Consider the following 16,829-nt stretch of genomic DNA (forward strand, 5'->3'; position numbering starts at 1 on the left):
GGTCGCTTGTGAATGCTAGTGTTGACAGAGAATGAAAGGTTGTCTATCTTTGCAGTGAGTCTCACCTCCTGGCTAGATTGTGACAAGACTGTTCACTTTCTGCTGTCTCTTCTAATAATAAAACAAGTTGGAGAATGCTGGTGGTGCTAGAATGCCCAAGAGACAGCGCTTTGCAACTTGCAGCGTATAACCGAAATTTCCAATGGGGACTGTTTAAAGGTCCATTACATTTCTTTTTCCCTACAGGCATGTACAGGCACCGGTAGATGCATGCACAAACTCTGGCATGCACAGGTGGTGAGCTGAAAAAGGTTTATTGCTGCAACGCAGTTTCAATGTGTATGGAGGGATCAAAGAAATAAACCCCTGTCTTGCAACAACCAACCTTCAGTTGCAAGTCAGTGGCTGTTTCTACCTCGTAGGTGAGTTGCTAAAACATGTTCACGCGTGTCTACAGAAGCAATCGGCAACCAACGAGGCCTACAGATTTCTACTTCATACAATTATTGAATAATTAGGCACCAAAATACACATGCAACATAATATAGAAAGGACAAAAAGGAGAACTGAGGAGTTTGATCTGACACTAGCAGACAAGGCACCGTAATAGGCATAGGCGAAAACAACTGTCGTTTTATCAGTAACGTCGACGTTAAAAGCAGAAGGAAAATCAAAATGTAGAAAGAAACTTGTCACTGCTGGGAGCTAAACCCATAACCAACCGAGCTACACTGGAGGCTATTCTTCCATCAATTTCCTTGGGTCTTCATGTGTACACGATGAAGCTCTTGGAGGGTTCTTGCATGAAAAGCACTTACTAATACTGCCAGATCGAGATCAAGCACATGCACATATATCTTCAAGAAAGTTTGCAGAGGGTCAGCCATTGCTGTAGCCCAAGTGTTAAACCAGTGCAAGCATAATTCGAAGGTTGTCAATTCGTCTCCCATAAATGAGAAGTTATCTTTTGCCCACGTTCATTTTCATTCTTAATTCGGCATTTCCATACAGAACAAGTATTTTCCCAATGTCTTCTGGCTTTATTATGGAGAAGGTATACATCAAAAACATTATTCTTTGAATTCGTGCAATACTCGCATCTGTTTATTTTCATATTGAATTTTTTGTCCTCACTAACCTCTGTCATGTGTTTGAGAAGACAGACAGCAAGAAGGTGAGAGCTCGTCCTGTGGTTTGCATTTTTCATTCCACTTGAAACATTCACTAATTCCTCTACCTATAAATGACTGGAATCTTTCTTTTTTCTCTTTTACACTATTGACGTCGTTGCTTCAGAAGTAATGCTTGCCGACGTGTTGTGCTTGTGACTGCCTAGTGAAGGCAGCGTTGCCTGTGACTGCGGCCTGCTGTCGTGTGCCTCGTCAGCTTCAGAAACCAGTACTTCTTGAAGCACCGGAAATTAAAAAGATTCCAAAATGCCCTACGACTCCACAGACTGATGCGACGCCGAAGAGAGAGTCGATGCTGGCGCTTGTGACTCTTCAACTGACTGTGACAACACTCCAAGCGTTGCCTGCTCGGAAAACTGGCACATCTTCGTTAAGATATTCGCAGCGCTTCCTTCCCCACTCGTTGGGGGCACTGGTAGAAGGTTGGCGGATGTGTTGCATGTGAGCATAATGGTGTTTGCGCATAACCTGAATGTGCAAATAATATGCCGGTCTGAGAGTAAAAATATATAATGGGTATATATTCCGTCTACATTTCTTTAAGGTACCTTTTCATTAGAGAGCAACGCCCAAAGTATGAGTCAGTTTTGTGGGCACAAAACTGCATTGCATACATAACCAGAATGAAAAATTTCTGCATGCATTAGAATGTAGATTTTGTGTTCTTTTTCTTTTTTTTCGCTTCTGATGCACTAACCAGTTCGTATGAGATATTCGTGCCTCAAATCCTGTGATACCTTGCACTCGAAACAGTGCATAATATTTAGATTCTTTCAGGTTCGAAATTGTAAGCATCAAGCATTCCACTACGCTTAATGAGTAGAACCACTTATAAATTTCATGTTGAAAGACCTACGCTTGTAGTTTCTAAACATAGAGTAATAGTAATCGTACGTCTTGCTTTGGCATTAAGCCTTTTTACTGTTGTCACTTTTTTACTCGATATGTTCTTGGCTTGTTGCTTTGTTTTCCTTTCTTTTGTTTTTGAACTTCGTGTCATTCTAACCTATTTTTTTCTAAGTGGATGTATATCTGAACACAGTGCGATACTGTGTACGTAGCAGTCAGTCCATTTGTTGTTTGTAATAAGGAAGTTTTAATCATGTTTGTAATCTGGTCATCTGCCTTCTAAAGGCTGTTTTGGCCCAGTGAAGCTGATTTCAGCAAGTAAACAGTTCCAAAAGGTTCCCTAAATCTAAGCTTCCTTTGCGTTTTCTTTGGGTTCTCCCATCGCTACTACTGCTGCCTTGAGAAATAGCTGTTACTGAATGTCTCATAGTGATATTAATGTAGTCGTTGAACCATTGCCATCCCGGTTGACTGCTGGCTACCGTCTTGCACGACTGACGAGTACCGAACATAGTGCGAGTACCGGATAGAATAGTGTAACCAGATCATGCTATTGCCATGTAAACTGTAAACAATCGTAAATATAGCTACACAATCGTAAGCAATATGTAAACAATCGTGAAAGCTTAGATTAAACAGTGCAACACAGCGCTGGGGTTCCGTAGAATAACGGCAGGCTGATAAGTAGGTAAGGATACTGCTGAGTAGACACCAAAACCAGCATTATCAATTGCACAGCTGATAATGCCGTCTATATTATCGTACATTTATTCTTCAAAATGAGCGCCCGAAACGAATCATTGAGCAAGCTAGGAAAAATTTGAGGGTTTATGTTGGAGCACTGTTTTGTACAGTGCTGGCCAGCAAAAAAATTCAAAATATACAGCCGTTAATCGCAGTGCCTGACACACATGTGAATGCGCGTTCTTGCAAAATATGACATTCAACAACGCGTTCGTGCTCTGTAAGGGCTGTGCGTAAGATATATTGAGCTAAGAGGCTTTCGCTGATAGCGAAGCGGTTTAGGAAGAGTGCTCTGACTTTCTGGTTAATCACACAACGAAGGAGCATTTCTTAGAACCCTGCAAAAATTCCCAGGGCAACTACAGCGGTTGTGAGAAATAACACCTAGGCCCCTAGGTGAAGGATCCGGCTCCACTAGCGCCGTTATTCTCCTTCGCTTGATGAGTTCACGTTGCTCGAACTATATGCATTCTTTTCTCATGCCACAGAAGGTCTCTAGAACGGAATGACGTCTATAACGTAGCAATAACTATGTCATGGCACGTATACCTCAAATCCCACATAGCACGAGCTGGAGCACTTCTGTGAGATCTAACATCTATTCGGCCACTACCATTATTGACTCTCTTCCTTGCGTCGCGAGCGGGAGGGTGTCAGTTTTTTTCCGCTTTCCCCTTGTGGTAGCTAACGCTTTCAGATTTTATGTTAAACTGCAACCCCCCCGCCCCACCTTGCCCCCTATGGGGTTAACAAAAATTAAATTATGGGGTTTTACGTGCCAAAACCACTTTCTGATTATGAGGCACGCCGTAGTGGAGGACTAAGCAAATTTCGACCACCTGGGGTTCTTTAACATGCACCTAAATCTAAGTACACGGGTGTTTTCGCACTTCGCCCCCATCGAAATGCGGCCGCCGTGGCCGGGATTCGATCCCGCGACCTCGTCACCACCTATGGTGTCGGCTCTCGCTCCCCACTCATTAAATTTAGGTCGCGCCGAAAGAACGCTACCAGGGGACATTAAACAGACCAAGCATATGCAAATACTAGGTATCAAATTTTGTACAAGTGGTGTTTCACCTCACAGGTGGCGAGACATTGTCAGCTCCATTAAAGAACAGTCGGAAGCAGTGACTGCGTCGCCACTGCCGCTGGCAGAAAGAGTTTTCTTCATTAAGAATGTATTGTGCAGTAAACTGTGGTTTGTTGCAAGGGTAGCTATCCCGCCGTCACCGACAGTACGAATAGTAAACTCACTCATTTTCTCATGGTTCTGGCAAAACAAGTCACAATACGTAGTGCAGCAAATTTTGTGTCTGCCGAAATCAAGCGGAGGATGGAGCTTGGCGTGCATAGTTACATTCGGTAGGCTGTTGTGCCCTAAGAGTACATGCGATCTACTTGATGAGGAGGAGTACCCTGGTAGGCCACTGCTCCTTTATTGGTTGGGCCATTACCGTCGAACGCTTATGCCGCAGAGTACAGGCAACTTGCTTCCCACGGTGGTAACGCCAGCACCGCAGTATGCGGCAGCTGTGCGCTTGCGAAGCCAGCTTGTACAACTAAGAATTACAAAGTGGCGTGCGACACCATTTTACAGGCTTTGTGAAATGTTGTGTGAGACAGCTGTACCTCCACGGAGAGCTACTACACAAATATGGACCGCCATGCTTTCACATGATTTGCCCTCTCAAGTGAAGGATTTTCACTGGCAATATCAGTGGGGCATTCTACCTACAAGAGACAGACTTGAACGCTGACATATGGTAGCGAATGATGAGTGAATATATTGCGCACAAACAGAAACCAACGCGCATGTACTAAAGGACTGCGTTGTAGCACGCACCTTCTGGAAGCTAGTTGCAAGAATGTTCGGAATATCCGTCATGCGGCTACCACAGCGTCGAGATCGGTTTGCGAGTCTCGTCTACTACAGCGCGAGCTACGTTTTGTGGTGTTTCCGCAACCACGCAGAACGATCTCGGCAGTCAAATAGAGCAATGTACCCCAGAATGCGGAAACTACGAATGATAGTATGGGTCACCTTGAAGAACAGTTGTTCAAAGTCGGTGAAACCGAGTTTCATCACCACTGGTCTACGCGGTACTTAACCGTCTCCCCAGGCAAAGTCTTTCTACAGCCTGAATAATGCTCAATTCTATTGCCTGAGTTGATACTGTATCTGTAGGTGCCCCGGGTACCTTTCACAAATTCGAGGCTGACAATAATGCTTTTGCGTGGACGCTGTAATGAGTTTTGTTGTTGTTGTTGTTGTTGTTGTTGTTGTTGTTGTTGTTGTTGTTGTGGGCAGCAAAGCCAGTGTCAAGCAGACACCATTTATTATTTCATTTGCTCATCTGTTTTGGTTTCACCATGTATGATGTATGACATGCGCTGTACCTTATATTGTACTTTTCGTTCATACCACAGTTGTAAGCGTGCCTACGGATGAATAAATTTCCTTGTCTGCATACATAGATGGCGATGCTCGAACTATGTGCATTCTTCTCTCATGCCAAAGAAGGTCTCTAGAACGGAATGACCTCTATAACGTAGAAATAACTTTGTCATGTTTTTTTGTGAGATGGGTGCTGTGCGACTTTTACAATGATGTGCCCTGCATAACCAAGGATTCTAGACGCCCTAAGCACTCCGCAATGAAGACATTTGCCTGCATCACACTTCTTTGACAGGACTGGCACGTATACGTCAAATCCCACATCGCACGAGCTGCAGCTCTTCTGTGAGATTTAACATCTATTCGGCCACTACCATTATTGACTCTCTTGCTTGCGTCGCGAGCGGGAGGGTGTCAGTTTTTCCCATTTTAACCTTGTAGTAGCTAGCGCTTTCTGATTTGATGTTAAACTGACACCTCCCCGCCCCACCTTACCACCTAGAGGGTCGGCTCTCGCTGCCCACTCATTCTCTCGGAGCAGAACCTCACAATGTCGCTGCGAGACATTCTATCCCCTTTGGGTTTGGCTCAGGTCCTGTCGTGTATTTCTGGAGTAAAAAAAACGATAGCGATTATGGTATTCGTTAAAGCAAAGCATAAGTATTTTCATTTCTGATATATTGGCTGGGGTGGAGAATCTGTCTCGTGCAGCAAACGACAAACGCAGTGAAGTGTGAGGCCAATACCTGGCTCATCGCAAGGCAAGACGTGGGTGACGTGAAGGCGCAATTCACCGTAGCCGCCGCTGACAGACCTGCGCTGATGCATCGCTTTCTTTCCATATATGGTATCCGCGAACGCGGTGTTCGTGCGCCATCGGGGAACAGACGACGGCACGATAATCTGGCGCCATCTTGTACTGGTCGCCTCAGCAGAGCCCGTCGTGCGCATCACTACGGTTTTCTTCTTACACTTTCGCCATACCAAATTCAACCTCTTCTTTTCTCGCGCTATCTTCGCTATCGTCGTCTTTCATGCCCCGCTTCGCTTCGCGTTCGCTCTTTCATCCTTCGTTGTTGTCGAATGCAGGAAGGGCCGTTTAAAAGCCCAACCACACGTAGCACGGAATACGCGGCTGGCTTCGCGTACACATAAGCCTACGTGTCTCCGAGTGCGTACGGAAGTGAATATGGGCAGAGCAGCCTGGCACACGATATGTGCACACGTGTGCGCTTCGCTGCGCGTAGCCCAGGGTTGACAGACCAGGAACGGCGGAAACGCTTGTTCTTGAGAAGCGTTCGCCCTTCATTTCATTATGGCCAGAATTTTGTATTTATTTAGCAAAAGTAATGCTACTACTGCGTTCTTAAGTTGAGAAATGCAAAGCGTTTCTATCTATACATCCGTGTGGTAAGGAATGTTACATCAATGATAAAAAAAATGACTGTGGCTTAGGTAAGGTCAAGCCCAGGATGCGAAGCATACTAGCCTTTATTTTAGTTGTTGAACCACTGTTTAGCCTGGTGAACTGCTGTTGCTTGGCTATATTTGGTTCGGCTAGACGAAGAAACAACTCATGCGTTACTCTGCTTCGCCTTCAAGAGTGGAACGCGACAGCGTTCCCGTCGACCCGCCATTACAATGGGCTGCGGCGCAGCGACTACGCGCCCCGCATTGGACGCGGTGAGCGTCGAGCAACGCAGCGTTCGGCGCGGCAACGAAATGTGCGCCTGAGCAAGCGACGCACGCCTGAGCGTTAGAAACAGCTCGTTTCTAAGGCAACACCGCATTCACTAGAGGCGCTTTTGTACCGCTTTGAAGCATCGTACTCGTGGCTCAGTGGTAGCGTCTCCGTCTCACACTCCGGAGACCCTGGTTCGATTCCCACCCAGCCCATCTTGCAAGAGTTGAGCCAAAGCCACTTCTCCTCTGTCGTGACGTCATGGTGTTACGTGGTATTGAAGGCGCCACCGCCGCGCCTGAGGAGCTGGGTTGAGCTCTCGTAATATGCTTCGCATAAAATTACCGCTGCTCTATGCGCCCGCATGATAGCGTCTGCGTACCGCCGACTGCAGTTGACATTTGCCTGGGACTAACCACGTCGTTGCTTTCTAGCTTTTGCTTATCCACTTGCTTCGCCATCTTTAGCGTTCTCTGCCCTCAATGTACTGGGTGAGATTGAAGCTTTAGGTTCTTGAACAGAATTTTGTGCTACTGCCTATGTTGCAAAGGCGGCGGGAGCGCCGAAAGCGTCTGCAGCTACGTCGTTGGGTCAAGCCCGTATTTCAATGGCTTAATGAAGATTGACTTCACTATACGGCTGTAACTTCTTTTCTTTCGATGATCAACAGTGGTAGAACAAGGAGCCAGTGTTTGGGCTTGGGGACTTCGGCAGGACAGCAATTACTTTCGTTATCAACGTTTTTAGGTGAGCGCGTAGGAGACATACGCGAAAGAGTTAAAATAATAAGGCAGATATCACACACGAACTGCGCGAATGCTACAATTCGTCGAACGGCACCGCGTCGCCGGTGCATCGTTCGTGCACGTTGACTGCACTGATCGAAACGATAGCGTGACGTACGCGAACATAAGTAACGACAAGAGCAGGGTGTATTTCCGAAACCGCGAAAGCCTGGGCAAAGATCGGGCTTATTAGCCGCCGGAGGTACGCAGATCCTATATTGGATACGCGGTAACAATACTTCAAGCTATTTCAACAGCCGCCCGTCTAACACGTGAATCCGAATGCACTCCCACATCCCACCACTAATTCTTCATCTTCAGAGGGGAAGAAACAGTTGATTCTATTTCACAGACAGTCTATTAATAAAAGACGTATTTTCATACCTTCGTATACTAAAACGGTGGTGTAACCTGTGTGAAATATAAGTCTGGAGCTCCCTTCAATATTGCCACTAGACCGTGCTATTTATACAGAGCTTCTGTCGCACTCTCTTTCCTTGCACAAAATTTGTATGGATTCAGTTTTGTAATAAGATATCTCCTATTAGATAATTTTTCTACGTACAGGTTTTTTGCTTCATTTGAATTGATATTGACTTCAATTTCTACGATTCGCTATAAGCGCTCTCCGACCAAAAGGTTGCGTACTCCTAGTTATATCTCAGCCATTAGTATATCAAAGGATTTCAAGAGCAACTTTTTTTACTTGTTGGTTGTCATATTTAACCTTGCAGGTGAAATGAGAGTCCCTATATTTTCTGTCTCTCGAAAGTGTGTCAGCAAGCAAACTTGATTGAACGGAGCTCCTCAAGCCACGCCAGAGAATCCCAAGAACAACAACGCCTCTTCTCACTACTAAATTCTCAAACGCACTCCCAAGCATGAGCAACATCCTCAGTAAATACTACCCAATTCTCACCAACAACAAGAAACCTAATAACATTTTTCCCGACACACCCAGAGTATCCTAGAAATTCAACACCAATTTTAACTATGTTCTTCTGCATGCCAAACTAAGGGCAAATACGAAGTTGGGAACCGGTCCTTGTGGCTGCTCAGGGTGCTCTACAGGCATACAGATTCAATCTAATGTTACATTAAAAAGTACAGCGTCGTATTACTCACACAATGTAACTTCGAGTTTCACCTGTACATCAAGCAACGTAGTCTACTGCCTAGAATGTGCCGCATGTAGCAAACAATACATAGGTGAGACTGGACAACAAATTCATACAATACTCAACGGCCACCGCGAAGAAACAAAACACCATTTACCTAAGGCAGTAGCCAGCCACTTCAATGAACATGGTCATATATTCGACGAATTAGGGCTCTATATACTACTAACATACTACCGCTCACTTCGCAAAAGGAAATATACGCAATCATAACTCATACACAAGCTTAATTGCCAAGACCGGACGGGAATTATTTTGGCATGTGGCAACTTAGAATCTTTCAAAATGGTACCTGAAATCTGAAATTCTCATAACATCCACCTAGGCACAAAACACATTATGCCACCAGCTAACTTCAATTCTTAACCTCAGCAATCCCTCCATTTCGAAATTTTAATTCCAGCCTACCACTCAATTTTATTACACTTTTTCTTGGTTTTATGTTCATAGCAACGGTATGACCACCTTTTCCTAAGTAAAAATATGACCACCGTTTTCTAAGCAAGAAGCCACAGATGCCAGAGTAGATTGCGTAGCTGGAAGGATAGATGCACTCGAAAACACGACTGCATCTCTCGATAGTGTTCAAATCTCGAAGCCAAATAACGACTTACGCAGTTTATGTCACCAACTTCACTCGCTCACTTCAAGATGTGATGACACAGAAAACAGAATGCGACGATGTAATGTACTGTTTTTCGGTAGTGATGATGAGCAAGGCGAAAACTGGGCTGTGTCTGAACAAAAAATAATACAGTTTTGCTCTGAACAGCTTTGCCTTAGCATAGTGAACGCACAGTTTGAGCGCGTGCATAGATTGGGGCGCTTTTCTTTTGAGAAACGTCGGCCCATCATAGCACGATTAGCACTTTTTAAAGACAAGCAGAATATCCTCGCACTTGCGCACAAGCTAAAAGGTACTGAGTATTCCATACGTGAAGATATTTATGTATCCACAAGGCAAGCAAAGGAAAAATAAATTGAATTTGGCAAAACAAGAAAACAGCCTTTCAAACTTACAATAGATAAGGTTCGTATTAATGACACCACTTATGTTTATGACCATGCTACCGACACAGTTGTGCCGTCAATCCTGTAGCTAAAGAAGTCAACATTTGCTGGTATAGCTAAGAAATCGCAATCTTCCTTAACGTCTACGCTGTCGTTATCTTACACGAATATTCGAAGCCTACTAAACAAGCGCGATGCATTGAGTGCTTATTTGGAAGATGGCGATCTCGATATCCTAGCTTTAACTGAGACTTGGTTGCCCACAGACATCGCTAATGAAGAACTTCTTTCCAACAGTAAGAAATACAACATTTACAGGCATGACCGTAGCGGGAAGAGGGGTGGTGGTGTCCTGATTGCTATAAAAACCTGCATTTCGTCCTTTCTCGTAGACGCCAATTCCCCAGCTGAAATAGTTTGGGTCGTGTGCGCAACCTCTGCCCGCGTCCTAGTGGGCATATGTTATCGGGCGCCCGACGCTGACCACTCGTTTCTCGATGTACTGCGTGAAAGCATTACACGTGCTACTCAACAATGTTCCACGGCTCTTGTTTATCTCCTGGGAGACTTTAATTTTCCACTTATTGATTGGCCAAATCTGTCATCATCATGCCGCTCCTCTGCTGAATTTATTAGCTTAACACTAGATTATAATCTAACTCAGACAGTCGATCAACACACCCGTGGTCCCAACATCGTAGATTTAGTATTACCTTCCGCACCTGATACCGCCGGGCCTATTGCTTACATTGATGGCTTGAGCGATCACAAAATTCTTCAATGAGACATTATTATTCCACAAACTTTCTATCAGGTTCAGACTAAAAGTATTAGAGATTACAATTGGGCCGGCTATAAAAATATTAATGCTAAATTGGCTAGTTTTCTTAATGAAGTGTTTCTGCCATTCAAGATCTGTAAACGACAGCTGGGAACTTTTTTAAGCAAAAATTAACAGCTCTTGTAGAAAATTACGTGCCAAAAAATCGTTATAGCAAATGACAGATCTAATCCCTGGTTTACACAGCACCTTCGAACACTAAGAAACAAGAAGAAGCGTCTGTATCGGGCGGCCAGAAGGGACAATCAAGCCTCATCTTGGGCAGCATACAGTGATATTCTAAAATTTTACTGCAAAGAGCTATGCACAGCCAAAGACAAATGTTTCTCACGTGACCTGCCATCTCTTTTAATCAACAATCCCTAAAAATTCTGGTAAGTCATATCACCAGGTAACACTGTCCGCAATATTGTGCTACATGGTAATGGTGAAAGCCCTCTGTCTGACGCTGATTGTCCAGTAGCGTTTAACAATTTTTTCACTTCTGTTTTTACGCAGGAAGACTGTTCCACTGTTCGCATAGTTCCCGACTTTGAATATCCTTTTATGGAACCAATAGATATTACAGCAGATGGCCTTTCGTCTATAATAAATAATCTGAAATTATCCACATCTTTCGGTATAGACAATATTAACTCAAAAATACTAAAACATACCATTACAATTTCAAGCCGAATTTGTGTCATATTTTTAGGAAATACTTATAATCTGGTGAACTACCCCTGGACTGGAAAATCGCAAAGGTTATCCCTGTATTCAAGGGGAATAACAACTACTCTCCACGAAATTACCGTCCCATCTCATTAACGTGCATCTGCTGTAAACTACTGGAACATATCATAGCCACTACCAATGAGCATAGGAGGATGTAGTTTTGGTTCCCGTGTTTTCGTTCATCTGTATTTAGAGTGTGTATATTCGCCGACTGAGCATTCTTGACTTCAAGACACCTTTTTGTGTGTCCGCTTTTCCACTTGCATCTAAGCCATATTATCTAAGATTCTGTTAGGTTTTGTTTACGAAGTGTCAGGAGAAAAATGGCGTGACTTTTTTGGCAACTTCTTTTCACCTCGCCATGAAAATCGTGCCCGACGGCTAGTATTGTACGTGTGAAGCGAACTGATTATGGTCAACCAAGATATTCACCGATTGGGAATATCGGCACGTGTGGTTGACTTGACTTGACGTGACGACCTCCTAACATTGATTATAAACAGCGTATAAACAGCACCCTCACGGGGATAACTCATTTGCTGCATCAACATCACTGTTTAAAAAAAAAGTAATATGCTTTAGAAGCAGCGAAGCGCGCGCAATTTCCGCGTGTCGTGAGCATAACGTGCTAAGTGAAAAAAAAATGGCAGAGCAGTTCCCTCTTGAAACCCGGCCCGAAATTGAACCTGGGAATAATACAGTAGCCCGCGTTTCGGGAGCGTAGTGTAGCAATGCACAATGAACATGTGATTGTGCAAATCACAGCGTTGGCGCTGACGTTTACCGAGTTTCATTGTGAAAACAGACAATTCTTGTGATACATACAGAGACAAAAATTTATTGCCAGGCAATAAAGCAAACAAATTATTTTAATTACTAGAATGTTATTTAACTGAAACGAATGAACAAGGTAAACATGCTCGGTGCTCGACTTTTGTACCCCAGTGGATCACTAGGGTGGCGCAGTTTTATTTGTTTGTTTGTGCATGCTTCGCGAATGGCTACGCCCACCAAATATGAGAAGTACGCTTATCAATAATAAAATATGTTGACAATGACTGGCTCCGGCTCTTCCCACGTTTTTTTTTCCTATTGCACTCTTCCTAGTTTATAATTATGTACCAGCTATTTGCCAGCTGTCAGAGCCAGCAAGTCTTTGCCGGATATATTGCTGAACTATCGCAGAAGAACAATTTGAAGGAATGGGTGCTGGGCGGGTAGTTGCAGGCACAGGGCGACTGTCGTGAGGTGTCAGCGACGTGCTTACGTACAGCGTCGCGAACAGCAGAAGTCACACCCCTGGAATGTGAAGCAGATGACGGGACCAAGGCGTTCGCGGTGCTTCCAGTGATTCTTCACTGCCCGTGTTAAGACCTGAGTAACGGAAAATGCATTTTTCATGTGTCTTCTTTGGAGAAAGGTCGCCATTTGTATAAAGCCAGACAGATTCATGCCACCAGGTAATATGTAAATTAGAAAAACAGAGCAAATTACGGTGCAAATTCACCCCTCCAACCGAGGTCAGCGTGCCAAACTAAGACGTAGAGCTCCAGCGCCTATATTCCGCATGTTATTTTTCTGTGCATGGCAACATTGTCGCGTACTAAATCGTGTAAATAGGGAAAGAGCACAAAAAAATATCCGACGATGTATCAGACATGTATAAAACATATACCACTGGGTATGTATCCTTGGAGGCGCTAGGTGTGTGCCACAGATGATGTGCATTACGGGATGACGGGCATCTGGCGCTCTTCAATAAACATTTTTTGACGTCACCTTGGGTAGCTGCAAGTATCACAACATCACACTTGTTGACATTTGCGTCATGCGATTTTTCTTGCAAATAAGAGTCGGCGTAGATGCCTTTTTTTTTTTGCTCTATAATTGAGCGCTCTTGTGAAATATGACCTTCAACATCGCATTTTTCTCTGTAAGGGCTTTGCGAAGGAGATATTGGGCTAAGAGGCTTTCGCTGCTACCGGAGTAGCATAAGAAGACTGCACTGACTTTCCCGTTAATCACACAATGACGAAGTATTTGTTAGAATACTGCGAAAATTCCCAGAGTAACTGCAGTGGTTATGAGTGATAACATGAAAGGTCCTACATCTAAGAGTCGGCTTTATGGGTAACCGTGCTTCCAGGTATTACGCCATCTGGCGCTGCGTACACAGCAGTGCGATGTTCAAGCTATACTTGTGCTTCTCTAGAACAGATGACCTGGGTAACGAAGAAATGCCCATGCTGTTTCCATGACGCTTACAAAGAAGTGACCTGTATAACTAAGGATTACAGATGCCCTAAGCACTCCGTAATGAAGCCGTTCGACTGAATTACGCTTCTTTGACAGTACTAGCAAGTACATGTCACATCCCACATAGCACGAGCTGGAGCACTTCTGTGAACTCTAGCTTGTATTCGGACGCTACAATTAATGACCCTCGCCCTTGCGTCGCGAGTGTAAGGTTGTCGCTTTTTCCCATTTTCACCTTGTGTTAGCTAATGCTTTCGGATGTTGTGTGGAACTGCACCACTCCGCCCTCCCACTTTCGGGGTCCGCTCTCGCTCCCCAGCCATTCCCTCGAAGCAGAACCTTAGAAAGTCGCTGCGAGACATTGTACCTCCTTCGAGTTCGTCCCAGGCCATGCCGTTTCTTTCTGGAGTAAAAAAATTCAACAATTACTGTGCTCGTTAAAGCAAGGCCTACAAATGTTTGCATTTCGCGATATATTGGCTGCTGCTGACAATCTGTCTCATGCGGCAAGCGGCAAACGCAGCGAAGTTTGACGCCATTACCTGGCTCATCGCGAGGCAACGCTTGGGGGATGTGATGGTGCAATTCATAGTAGCTGCCGTTGACAGACCTGCGCTGATGCATAGGTTGTTTCCATATAGGATATCGGCGAACGCGGTGTTCGTACGCCATCGGTGAACAGACGACGGCCCGATACTCTGCCGCTATCTGGCACTGGTAGCCTCTGCCGAGCCCACCTTGCGCGGCACTACACTTTTCTTCTCACGCTTGGAAAAAAGCTTGAGATTGAAAACCTGAGGCCCATCTCCCTCACCTCGTGCCTCGGCAAACTGTACGAAAGGATAGACACCAGAAGAATCCAACACATCTTGGAGGACAAGGAGCTATAACCGCACAGCATGTTTAGCTTCTGGGCGAACCTGTCAACACTGGACGTTCTGCTACAGCTAAAAGAAGAAATCATAAGCATGTCATCCAGAGCAGGCGAAAACATTATCATGGCCCTAGATATCAAAGGGGCTCTCGACAACGTTAGCCACGAAGCCATCATGGAAAGACTGAACAACGCCAACTGCGGCAAGCGAATCCACGACTACGTGAGGGCCTTTCTGACCAAACGCACGGCAACGGTGGGATTGGGGGATCTGCGAAGTGACCTCTTTACCAACCCACGCAAAGGCACCCCGCAGGGCTCCGTGATCTCATAATACTCTTCAACATCGCAGTGGTCGGACTGACTCGAATACTCAGCAAGGTTGATGGCATCCAGGATGCAATATAAGCTGACGACATCACGGTCTGGGTCAATCGATGCTCCCTAGGACAGAAGCAAGAAAAACTACAGGAAGCGGCAAAGTGCGTGGAAGAATATGTCAGAGAAAGGGGCCTTGCGTGCTCCAGTGAAAAAGCAGAAATCCTGAGAGTGGGAAGAAAGCCCAGCAAGGAAGAACTAATAGTAAAATTAGAGGAACAAAACATACCTGAAAGAAGCATGATACGCATCCTAGGCATGTGGATTCAAGGAAGCAAGAAATGCACCACACAATAATTTTACTCAAAAAATCTACAGAAGAAGTAAGCCAAATAATAACGAGGGTATCTCAAAGAAGAAGCGGAATGAGAGAAGGAGACACAATCAAGCTGGTCAGAAGCCTGGTGGTCAGCAGAGTCACGTACTCGCTCCTCTTCCACAACATGACCAAGCACGAAAAAGAACACACGGAAACGCTACTAAGGAAAGCGTATAGGACGGCTCTACATCGGCCAAGAAACACGCCCAAACATAAGCTGTTACAGATGGGCCTAGGCAACACCTTCCAAGATCTCGCGGAAGCGCAGCTAAATGGACAGATTGCCAGGCTCCAGCAGACTGCCACCGGCCGCAAGCTCCTAAAAAGAATAGGGCATAACACAGACGGAATAGAGGATCGGGCAGCTAGCATCCCAGACAGCGTTCGCCAGACACTAGAGATTAGCCCCCTACCGAGACAAATGGACCCGAATCTCCACGCCGCCAGAAGGCAGGCACGAGCAAATTACGTGTAACGAAACCTAGCCACACTAAAAAACAGAGTATACACAGACGTGGCCTTATACCCATGGGACCGCAACACTAGAATGTTTAGAGTCGCGGCAGCAGTGGTAGACCACACGGGAGAACCAATTAGCTGCGTAACCCTGAGAAACTGCACGGTAACGGAGGGGGAAGAAGTCGCCGTAGCTCTAGCGGCGGCTGAAGGTTACCGCAGGGACAAATCTCTGATAATTCTAACAGACTCCAAACCAACATGCAGGAACTATATACAAGGCAGAGTTAGTAAGGAAGCACTGAGAATCCTACTCAAAACAGAGCATCCTAACAAAAACCCAAAACATAGGATCTTCTGGATACCGGCACACACCGAGGTAGATGGCAACTCAAGGGTGGACAGGCTAGTTCGCGAACTCACGCACCGAGTAGGACAGTCGGAAACACTTAACGGTGGAGCCGACGTATGCAGAAATACTTAACCACTGCAGAGGAAGGAGACCTAAATACCCCTCACCCCACTTATCGCTCACACAACACGAGGCAGTCAGCTGGCGAAGACTGCAAGCAGGTTCGTCAACCTACGCACAATACACAAAATGCTCCCTACCCAGTAAAAGGATACATGTCCGTGGTACGGGGCAACCCACACGTTATACCCCATCACGTGGGAATGCAAGCGTAATTTCGCATTACATAAAGTAAATAACCCAAGTGAGGAACAATGGGAGGGTGTGCTCACCAACAGCGAGCTCGCCGCCCAACGGACAATTGTACAGCACGCCTGTGAGGCAGCAAGACTGGGCGGTGCCCTGGAATAGCGTCGCCGACCTTGTGAAGGGGCCAGGACTCACGACATGAAGACACCGGCCCACCGCAAACCTCTCTGAGATATAGAGCAATAAAGTTGTTCCATTCCATAGCATTCTCACGCTTTCGCCACACAAAATTCATCCTCTTCTTTTCTCGCGCAATCTTCGTTTTCGTCAGCTTTCATGCCTCGCTTAGCTTCGCGTTCACCCTTCATTCCTTCGTTGTGCTCGATTATGCCGACGCGCAGGCTCGACGAAGGAAGGGCCGTTTAAAGGCTCAACCACACGTAGCACGGAATACGTGTCTGGTTAAACGTGAACGGAACAATACCTGTCTCCGA

Source organism: Dermacentor albipictus, chromosome 3, assembly GCF_038994185.2.
Source record: "Dermacentor albipictus isolate Rhodes 1998 colony chromosome 3, USDA_Dalb.pri_finalv2, whole genome shotgun sequence".
Taxonomy (NCBI): domain Eukaryota; kingdom Metazoa; phylum Arthropoda; class Arachnida; order Ixodida; family Ixodidae; genus Dermacentor; species Dermacentor albipictus.